General features: G+C 37.5%; 1 pseudogene; it reads right to left on the bottom strand.

The window, feature by feature from the left end:
• Positions 1 to 5,647: 5,647 nt before the first annotated feature.
• LOC145011413 (putative late blight resistance protein homolog R1A-10) lies at positions 5,648 to 8,652 on the bottom strand (annotated as a pseudogene).
• Between the last annotated feature and the right edge of the window lie 264 nt (positions 8,653 to 8,916).

Genomic DNA, 8,916 nt, shown 5'->3' on the forward strand with positions numbered 1-8,916 from the left:
TCTAAAGTATGGTTAAGGACTCGCAATCAAGATTATTAACGCTTTACACTTATTTATTAGTTTTATGTACGTAGTAAAACTAATGTACGTTTGAGGATAATCAGAATCGGTAACAGTTCACACACACACATTCAGGAAAACATGGGGTTTTCCTGGGGATAACATTGAACATAATCAGAATCGTAACAGTTCAAACACACACATTCAGGAAAACATGGGGTTTTCCTGGGGATAACATTGAACATAATCGGAATTGGTAACAGTTCACACACACACATATTTAGGAAAATATAGAATTTTCCTAAGTAACAATAGTACGTAACCAGAAAAGTATAACAGGTTAGATAACTAAACTTTACAATTCACAAGAACAATCATGTTTTCAGTATACATCTTTTACATTACAATTTGGATTCGGTATCTAACACTTAAGAAAATTTGGGATTTTCTTGGTTAACCACTTTTTCAGGAAACTAAAGGAACTCGTTCTTTTCATAAAACAAACCGCTTATGAACTCACCAGCTTTATGTTGATTTTTAAACCGCGTGTATTCTCAGGTCCGCTTTAGACAGGTACCCGATGATCTCTTTTGGTGAAGACGGAGTGCGCAGAAGACTCGTCTTTCTTTTGTTTAAACTATGTATCTATGAAACTTGTATTACTTTACTTTTCAATTGATGTATTGAAATCTATGTAATGTAATGTTTTGTGTTTTACTTTGCTTACTATGTACATTGGTTATGATATTCCCATGAAGTCACCTCCACCCCGAGACGTTTCCGCCTTCGGTTTCGGGGTGTGACACTCACTCCTTCCCTAACTTGGGCCTCGCCCCTGTTCTGCTACTAATGAGATATGGAACCCCATCCACACTCTGTTATTGGTGAGATACGGGACCTCGCCCACACTCACCTCCCTACCAGGCACATACATGTATCACACAGACAACAACTATAAACTATCATATAAACAAATCCTTGGGCACCCGCCCGCTATTAATGGACCTCGTCCTGAATATCATACTAGCATATTGTACCTAGGGCTAACCCCCGGGTCTTCTACTCATAACTACATGGGCCGACATTGTGGCCTTAGACCCATTCACATAAAGGGAAACTCACCTGCACTGGTTGAACTTGCTGATGATCTCACTAGTTGCTGCCCGGCAACTCACTGAACTCCTGCTCCCCTTGCTCCCCGAACTACCAATATTAATGCAACACTGAGTCTAACTGACCCCCGAAAGACAACCAAGTCAACCCTGGTCAAAGTCAAAGTCCCGGTCAAGGTCAACCTCCCAGGTCAACCCTACTCACCGAGTCAACCTACTGACTCGCCGAGTTCATATATTCAGAGTCCTTCCTTTCGCGTCTCGACTCGCCGAGTCGGTCCATGACTTGCCGAGTCTACCGATTTCTAAGTCCTGACCTGTCCAACTCACCGAGTCTCTATCCGACTCACTGATTCGAGTCTCAACTCGAAGGGTTTGGTGTTTCACAACCTGACTCGCCGAGTATAAGGCAATCTTCATCTGACTCGACGAGCTGTTCATCCCACTCGTCGAGTTGCTCCTAATCTTCATGCTGCTCGTCGAGTCCATTTCAAAGGACTCGCCGAGTACATTCAGATCTCCTTACATGCAGAGGACTTTTGAGTCATGCATGGACTCCAAACTGTAAATCTACCCTTCCCAAGCCTATTCCTCATGTAAATTTGCAAACTTTACGTGTAGAGAAGGAGATCTAGGCAAAATACACCATAAACTAGGGTTTAAGGCAAAGAGGATCTATAACCAACTCAAGGGATGATACTTTATGTTTCTCAAGACCATAATATGCTTAGATCTGAAGTAGCAACTTCAGATCTGGCTTCTAACTCAAATGATTAGCATTATGGCTAAAAAGCCCCAACAACCACACATAGATCTAAGTGCAAAAGAGTCCAAGAACTAGATTATTACCTCCAAATTCTCAGAAATATACTCACAATCCCATATCTATAGTCCTTCCTTGCACCTCCAAGTTCCTTCTTCCTTCTCCAAGCTTTAATGCACCCTTCAAGGCAACAAATGGCTCAAATAATGGATATGGCGGCTAGGGTTTGGTGTTCTGGGTTAGAGAGGCAGTAAAGGAACCCTAGGGGAGAGAATGAGGCGTTTAAATAAGCTCCAAGTCCCGAATTTAGGGTTTTCCTCGCACAGACCAGACTCGCCGAGTCGTTCACTTACTCCTTGACCCGGATCCCGCTCGGACTCGCCAAGTTCCTCCTTTGACTCGCCGAGTCGCCCTTTAAAATTAGGGTTTTCTTTCCTTTCTTGGCCTTCCAGACTTCAGGTGTTACAAAATTAAAACGAAATTTTTAGAATGTGTTTTTGGGATGTTTCAATATTGCTATTTCTTGCATTTAACCCTTTTATTAGTAAGAGTACATTTGGTGTATCATCTTAGTTCTGTGTATTCCTCAAATTAATTTTGGAAATTATGAGTAAAATAATTAATGGGTTTTGTTGTATTTTTGTTGAAATTTTCATTGGATTCTTGAATTGAGGCACTATGCGCCAGGAGCTCCAATCATCCTTCTTGGAACAAATCTTGGTTAGATTCTTTCAACCTTCATTATAAAATAAATGATTGCAATTCCTCTCATTCTCTTTCTAAGACTTGTTATTAAACTATCAATCAAATGACAAAAATATCCTCCAACAATGCATGTGAATTTTATTTTAGTTTTTGTGATGAAGAATGGTTTGCCTAAATGGGATTCTTTTCAATTCAAGCATCCTAAAAATTGAATTTTTGAAATTTTTATAAAAGAGAGAGAGACACTGCAACTCATTAGTTAATGGATCAATGTAGACAAGATAAGACCTCAAATGACCAAAATACCCTCCAACTCTCTATGAGATTCATGAATCTAAATCACACTAAATGTTTTATCTTTTGTAGATCTTCGAGATGATAAAACAATTTTTCAGTGACCATCCTAGTGCAGTTCCAATAACTACAGCTTACCAGATTAAAATCCCTTCTCTATTAAGTCATTAAGTTGAAAAGAATGATAAATAGTTTTCGAGGTATTACACATATAATATACATCTCCCATGAAATTGCAATGTTTGACTATTAATCAAATGTATAAATATCCTTAAAAACAGTTGGGGCAATTTCGTAATTTACCTTAGAGGCTGGGACTTAAAATTTATAATATTCGTGAGGCATACCAAAATTAAAGTTGAAAACTTTTCATGGGACATCTAATTAAAGATGAAAGAAGTTGCATTCTTTATGAGACACCAATGAAACAATTTTCAATGGTGTGGATGCAAGGGCATTTAGGTCTTTTTTTTACACATATATGGTTATTGCAAAACGTGAAGGCGTTTTTTAATATGGCCATTAAAACGGTTCTTCGGCCACCAAAGCAAAAGAAGAAAAAGAAGCGAAGGGGTCGAAAAGTATGTTCCATTCTGCAACTTTGTGCACAAGATTTTTAGTCTGAATCAAATGGAAATGTGAGGAAAGTTTGACTTTTCAATGGTGAATGCTCAAGTGTTGATCACCCTCGCCTTTATATGGTTTTTGATGAATTTGTTCACTTTTATTTTATCTTTGTGCTATGTAAGGGTTTTTTTTTTTAATGGCAAATAATTATATATTTTTCTCCGTTAACACCAAAATAGTTGAGGCTTTGGGGAGTACTATTTGGGTACAAATATGTAATATGGTTTTATGTAGATTGTTGAAAGATCTTGATTTTAAGAGGGTTGAAAATGAAAATCCGTTGGAATTGTAATATGAGATTCCGTTCCATGGGATTAATGCACACAAGCCAAGAGAGACGAACTTTTAAAAATGAAAACGTTTAGATGTTTCGAGTTTGAAAGTAATAAATACTATTATGAATTTTCACATTAAAAAATCATATGAAATATAAATTCCAGGACTAAGCCGACATTGTCTGTAATAATTAGGTGACAATGTCAAGCAGTGGTGGACGCAAACTGTTTTAGTAGGGGTGTCAGTTGTACTTCAAGCGGGTGCACCTACTAGAAAAAAAAAATTACACTGCGTGCCGTAAATTGAGTAGTGGCCTGGGACCCCAAATGCCCCACTAAGGTCTGCCACTGCTGTCAAGGTGATCTAGTGTCGATCACTTGATCTTCTGCAAGCACTCCTACAAGCTACATCAAATTGATGATTACCCCACACTGACTTAACTTTAAACTCCTCTTCTTGTTATTTCTAACACCACAAATGTTTATGGAGATGATATTCATTTAATACCATGTTTTTCTCCCATTCTATCTATAAACTTCTGCATATGAATTTTACATTCATTGATTTCATACCCCAAAGCATTAACAAACACAATATATTTATACACAACCTCAATCAAAGACCCAACATTAACTTTCTGTTTACGGAGTTTGGCTCTAGTATTATCTTTACACACGAAAGAAAGTGATTATAGGCAACAACATCTCTTGAAGTTGATTTTGTACAAACAGGTGAATGAAATCTAACCCCACTGAATCGTGGAGGCTTAGCGATCACTCAGCTATTAGAAACCGAAGCTACTTTGTCAGATTCTGACAGCCTTCCTGTTCTGTTTTCTTGATGGCCATCACTTATCCCCTCCCCTTCTTTATTGACAGCCAGATCAGCATGAGAATGAGCTGCCACAACAGCCACATCGGTAGCATCAGGGGATGCCACATCAGCAGAAGCACGAGCTGCCACATTGCATCCGACATCAGCGAATTTAGAGAGTACTGCTTCACCCTCTTTGCTTTGTGTACTCTGGTTCACTATAAATTTTCTCCACACACCCTCCTTGAAATCTCCTTCTTCATGCTTCATTTATTATTACTTACACATTAGTCAAAAATGTTGGGTATGAACTCTTCCATTTCAATTTATTCATCTACATCTTTGTTACTATCCTGTCATCATCCTCATCATCTAAATCGTTCATTTATTTATTAACTCAATTTGCGAATCATCCTCTTCTTTTTTTTTTTATTGTGGAAATCCAAGAAGATATTTCTTGAACATTAATCAAATACTCTTTTCTTTTAATATTAACCAAGACTTGATCGCATATTAATGAAGTGAAACATGACTTTACACAAAACCGACCATAATTCAAATATTCATTTAAGTCTTCGTCCATGAACCTTACTACACCATATAAAGATGTAGTTTTTGAACAAAGATGAAGTCCATTTTCCTAGTGGTAAAACTCATCAATTTCCAGCCACACTATTCTTTCCTTTTCCACAAAAAATTTCAACACTATGGGGATATCTTTGAACACAGTTTTCATTCTTCCATATTGCTAAAATTTGATACACCAACAGTTTGGACAAACCTGACCTTTGTTACATGAGTTGCCTAACTTCCGTTTTGAATAAAAAATTTCAGTAATTTAAGAAGTGTTGAAAATGAAATTCCATTCAGTGTTTCCTAATTCCTGTGACATCGTGTTTCTGCATATCAAAGAGTAGCATTCATGATTTAGAAAAAAAAAAAAAAAAAAAGAACAATATCTTGCATTGATACCAAGTTTATCAACACAAGAACAAATGTCAACTATATGACTATATGATGGAAAGAAGCATGCAGTCAGGAATAATAAACTCACAGCTAACTGAAACATGTGCTCCAGGGATGCTTAACTCATTTAATCGGAGTAAATCTTTTCCCTCATACAAGACAAATAATGCCAGGTTGCCTTAACTCCACTAAGAAATTTTGACCACATAAGAGAAAAAAGCAAATTAAACAATACCAAATTTTGGGTAAAGAATATCAACAGACACTATACTAGGTAGCAAATACACAAACTAATAATGTACTAAACATTCATGGTGTCAGTTGTGACTCCACCAGTAAATATTATTTAATGGTCATGATTGGGTACACAAGAGGGAATATTCCTTCCATCAACTTTGATCTTCAGTTCATAGTTTCCTGCATCATCTTGCTCGTCTCGTATTTTTTGAAGGGATTCAAGAAGAGAAGCGCCACAATTCAAAACAACAATAAACTCAAGCGTTGAGATGTCCCCTAATTCAAGGGGTATCTCTTCAAGATCAATACAATTCGAAACCTCTAATCGTTCAAGATGTGGAAAATTGGTGCTTGAGACTTCCCATTTTTTGATATTTAACTCTTCAAGTCTCAAGGCTTTTAGTTGTTGAAACTGCCCCTCACCTGTTTCCCACAATGTTCCCTCGAAGCCATTGTCTTTTATTACAAGAAACTCAAGATTAGGTAATGACTGAATGATAGTCATGTTGCTCCACGGTAGACCACACCTTACAAGTGTAAGTACTTTCAGTGTTTCAGGGAACCTAATTATAATGTGATTCTTTCCCAAGTTTTGTTCACCTCTGAGAAGTTCTGGCTCAACTGATCTCCTTCTGCTGTAGCCCGACCCAACTAACATCAATACTTGAAGGTAACAGAGTACTTCAAAGTCATTTTCCTCATCAGAGTAAAGAATAGATGTAAGATCCTTGATCCCAGGAAAACATTTCTGAAAATTATCTACCCCATTTCCCAACACCACATTTGTAATAACTTCTAATTTCATTGGTTTTCCAATAGAAGGAAGATATAGATTTGTATTACTGGCTAAATGTCTTAGATTCACCAAATTTGATATGTTACTCGGTAAAACCATAGAACTAGAACTTGTTCTAACAACGAGGGTTTGAAGGTTCCATAAATTGCATATTGATGGTGGGAATAATGACAGCCAAATTTCTAGGAACCTTAAGTGAACTAGTAATGCTAAACCAGGGGGAAAATCAATCAGTATACATTTTTGTAGACTTAACACCCTAAGAAGTGCAAAGGAACTGCAAAACTTTGAGATATTATCAGTTAAGGTTGTTTTCCTATGATAGCACAAAAACGATCTAATACTAGGGGTGGGCGGATGAGACAAAGTCATAATGTCGATTTCTTGATTTGTGAACACACGGCGTTGCTTATGGGTGGTAACTATCTCACAATGATGATTAGATGGTGGCCAGTCTATTTTCAGGAAGAATCTTTCTTCTTTTCCTTTTTCCACACATAGCTGCCTCACAAGATCATGGACTTTACAAAGTTCAACATCACCCGAAATATACCATTTTTCTACAATTAGAAGATTTCTGTCAACTAGATCCATCAGGTAACCCTTGGCAATTTCCTCCAAGCTTCGACTTCCATCTTCTTGTATAAATCCCTCAGCCATCCATAAACAAATCAACAATGGTGAATAGATCTGGGAGTCTTCTAAAAACCCTCCCAGATAGAGAAAGCAGTCTTTCAAGTGAAGAGGTAGATGGTGGTAACTTAATGCAATTGTTTCCAGACATCCTTTCTCATCACTAGCAATATACGAATGGACACTGCAAGATATTTTTAGCCATATATCTTTCCTCCTTGGTTCTTTTGCTAGAACTCCTGCCATCACAACAACAGAAAGTGGCAATCCGTATCAGTTTTTTGCAATTTGCATTCCAGGAGCAATCAACCATTTGGGACATTCGTTTCCTTGGAACACCTTTTCACACAGCAACTTCCAACTTTCTTCTTCAGTCAAATGTTGTAAATGATGAATGAGTCCATGTGATTTTGCATGCGAAGCAACTTCGGTGAGGCGACTAGTAAGCAGAATTCGACTTCCAATGTTATCATCAGGGAAAAATAATTTCAGCTTATCCCATGCCTCTTTACTCCAGATGTCATCAATGACAATCATATATCTCTTACCCATTAGGCTTTTATGCAACATTGCACGAAGTTGATAGTCCGTTGCTTTTTCAAGCTCTAATTGATCATCTATGGATGTCAGAACTTGAATCAACAGATCCCGCTTGTCAAATATTTGTGAAACAGTGACCCATCCACGGACATAAAAATGATGAACAACAAAAGGATCAGTGAAAACTTTGTTAGCAAGGGTAGTCTTACCTATTCCACCCATACCAACAATAGATATCACATCCAACTTCTTTCCATCTTCAACAAGTTTGTCCCGTATTATCTCAGCATCACGATTGAACCCCACAATGACTTTTTCCAATAATTTCTTTGAACCCCTTGAATTTCTAGTGTGGGAAGTTCCAGCCGATTGCAGTCTGTCAGTTCTCAGAGAAGAGTCCATCTTCATGTTATCGATGTTAATGGTCATGAACTCTATCTTGATAGACTCGATTGATCTCATAACAACCTCAAGGTGGAGAGAGGGCTGAAAGACATCAGATCTAGGGAAATATCCGTTATTTCTACAGTGGACAGTGGTTAGAAATATATCGACGATACCTTCTGCTTCTTCAGCTGCAACTTTGAATCTTCTCTTCAGTTTTCTCACTTTTTCAAAGCTGTGTAGATCTTGGTCTTCGTGGTTGAAAAGGATTTGGATCATGAAGCCAAGCTCTTCATAAAGATGTTGGAATTGAGGCCTTTCACTTAAGATTGATGGATTGTTGATCACTGGAATATCATTGGAGTATATCAGCTGCTTCAACTTTCCCATTAACATCTGGATATCTGCGTATGCCATCTTGTTTATTCCGATCTTTGAAGAACAGTAGATGGTTGGTTGGTTTTATCTTTCTTTGTACATTAGTTGGGTTCACGGTTGCAAAATGGGGTTATGGTCCCACCAATTCACCAAATCTGAAATAGTCCAAAGTGTCATTTTTATAACTTAAATTATTGTTTTTCGAATAAAATGCAGAAATAGGCCATATGCGACTGTTATGTTGTCGTTTTATTCCAGTCCAAAATGAATTTCTTTCAAAATATCATTGGTTTACCTTTTTGTTTGGATATATACTAGTGTTTTGTTTTTTGCTTTTATCAAATTTAACGGGCCCACCCACAGTCAACACCACACCCACCTAATTCTCATCC

This window comes from Lactuca saligna, chromosome 8 (assembly GCF_052625555.1).
Source record: "Lactuca saligna cultivar CGN05327 chromosome 8, ASM5262555v1, whole genome shotgun sequence".
Classification (NCBI taxonomy): Eukaryota; Viridiplantae; Streptophyta; class Magnoliopsida; order Asterales; family Asteraceae; genus Lactuca; species Lactuca saligna.